We start from the raw sequence: 2500 nt of genomic DNA on the forward strand, positions 1-2500 counted from the left end.
AGGGGAGACTGCCGGCCTATCGGCGCGCTAGGCCCTTCGACTTGGCTGCACCGACTTGTCGGCCGAGCCGGTCGAGGGAGACTGCCGGCTGGCCTGCGCGCTGCGCCCCTCGGATACCTGAAGTGACACTTCCTTTTTTTTTTTTTTCAGTGCAACTTAATCGAGGCGCTGGGCCCCTCGACTGGGTACACCGACCGTCTGCCGAGCTGACCGAGGGAGACTGCCGGCTTGCCTGCGCGCTGGGCCCCTCGCATAGCTTAAGTGGCTTCCATTTTTTCAGAGTAAAATTGCCATTTTGAGAGTGCACGGCTTAGGCCTTGGAGTAGGTGGACCTGTTTGGTATCAAAGGAAAGGCCTTGACAAGGGCTACAATCCTGGGGGGATAAATTGGACCTGTGTGTCCCAGGGTTCGAGGAGTGAATTTTTGAAAATATGTCTTTTTGGAGAAAAGCTTAAGTGACACTTCCTTTTTTCAATGTGAAATATTTCTGTGCATGATGGGGAGGAGTGTAGTACGTAGTTTTTTTCCTCTTGTCCAGACGAACATTTCGATACCAAGAACACCCACTTACGCCCAAGAGTACGAAAGATACAATCAAAATGGCAATGAGGTCGGAAAGTTCCAAGTCAGTGACAATGTAGATTTTTTTCATACCTCCCGAACCCGACCCCCCGGGGCACCAATTTTTCAGGGATTGTAGACCAGACCCCAGAAAAACTTTCCTGAAGGTTTGGTCTCTTAACTCTTATAATTATGAAAGATATGGTCCGAATGCGGGGAAAAGCGACTTTTGTAATTGACCGAAATTCCAACTCAGATGGTGGGGTAGTTGGGGTATACACTTTACAGGACCTTGAGTCTGGGGTCGAAATCGGAGGAATGGAGGACCGCACTGACTGTCTGCCGAGCGGGTCGAGGCAGTCTGCCGGCTGGGATCCTCGGAAAGCTTAAGTGACAATTCCATTATTTCTTTTGTTTTTTTTTCGTGCAACTTGGTCGAGGGGGACGGACGGTCGGCCTGCGCTCTCTGCCCCTCGACCGGCCTGCACCGACCGTGTGCCGAGCTGGTCGAGGGAGACGGCCGGCTGCCTCGACGGTCTGCACCGACCGTCTGCCGAGCTGGTCGAGGGAGACGGCCGGCCGGCCTGAGCGCTCTGTCCCTCGACCTGCCTGCACCGACCGTGTGTAGAGCTGGTCGAGGGAGACGGCCGGCCGGCCTGCGCGCTCTGCCCCTCGACCTGCCTGCACCGACCGTGTGCCGAGCTGGTCGAGGGCGACGGCCGGCCGGCCTGCGCTCTCGGGCCCTCGACCTGGCTGCACCGACCGTGAGCCGAGCTGGTCGAGGGAGACGGCCGGCCGGCCTGCGCTCTCTGCCCCTCGACCTGGCTGCACCGACCGTGCGCCGAGCTGGTCGGGGGAGACGGCCGGCTGGCTCGACGTTCTGCAGCGACCGTGTGCCCAGCTGGTCGAGGGGGACGGACGGCCGGCCTGCGCTCTCGGCCCCTCGACCTGGCCGCACCGACCGTGCGCCGAGCTGGTCGAGGGAGACGGCCGGCTGCCTCGACGGTCTGCACCGACCGTGTGCCGAGCTGGTCGAGGTGGACGGCCGGCCGGCCTGCGCTCTCGGGCCCTCGACCTGGCTGCACCGACCGTGTGTAGAGCTGGTCGAGGGAGACGGCCGGCTGCCTCGACGGTCTGCACCGACCGTGTGCCGAGCTGGTCGAGGTGGACGGCCGGCCGGCCTGCGCTCTCGGGCCCTCGACCTGGCTGCACCGACCGTGTGCCGAGCTGGTCGAGGGAGACGGCCGGCCGGCCTGCGCGCTCTGCCCCTCGACCTGGCTGCACCGACCGTGCGCCGAGCTGGTCGAGGGAGACGGCCGGCTGGCTCGACGGCCTGCACCGACCGTGTGCCGAGCTGGTCGAGGGGGACGGCCGGCTGGCTCGACGTTCTACAGCGACCGTGTGCCCAGCTGGTCGAGGGAGACGGCCGGCCGGCCTGCGCGCTCTGCCCCTCGACCTGCCTGCACCGACCGTGTGTAGAGCTGGTCGAAGGAGACGGCCGGCTGCCTCGACGGCCTGCACCGACCTTCTGCCGAACTGGTCGAGGGAGACGGCCGGCCGGCCTGCGCTCTCTGCCCGTCGACCTGGCCGCACCGACCGTGTGCCGAGCTGGTCGAGGGGGACGGCCGGCTGGCTCGACGTTCTGCAGCGACCGTGTGCCCAGCTGGTCGAGGGAGACGGCCGGCCGGCCTGCGCGCTCTGCCCCTCGACCTGCCTGCACCGACCGTGTGTAGAGCTGGTCGAGGGAGACGGCCGGCTGCCTCGACGGCCTGCACCGACCGTCTGCCGAACTGGTCGAGGGAGACGGCCGGCCGGCCTGCGCTCTCTGCCCCTCGACCTGGCTGCACCGACCGTGCGCCGAGCTGGTCGAGGGAGACGGCCGGCTGGCTTGCGCGCTCTGCCCCTCGACCTGGCTGCACCGACCGTGCGCCGAGCTGG

This window comes from Saccostrea echinata, unplaced genomic scaffold (assembly GCF_033153115.1).
Source record: "Saccostrea echinata isolate AGI-Se365-2 ecotype Australia unplaced genomic scaffold, CSIRO_AGI_Sech_v1 ptg000268l, whole genome shotgun sequence".
Taxonomy (NCBI): domain Eukaryota; kingdom Metazoa; phylum Mollusca; class Bivalvia; order Ostreida; family Ostreidae; genus Saccostrea; species Saccostrea echinata.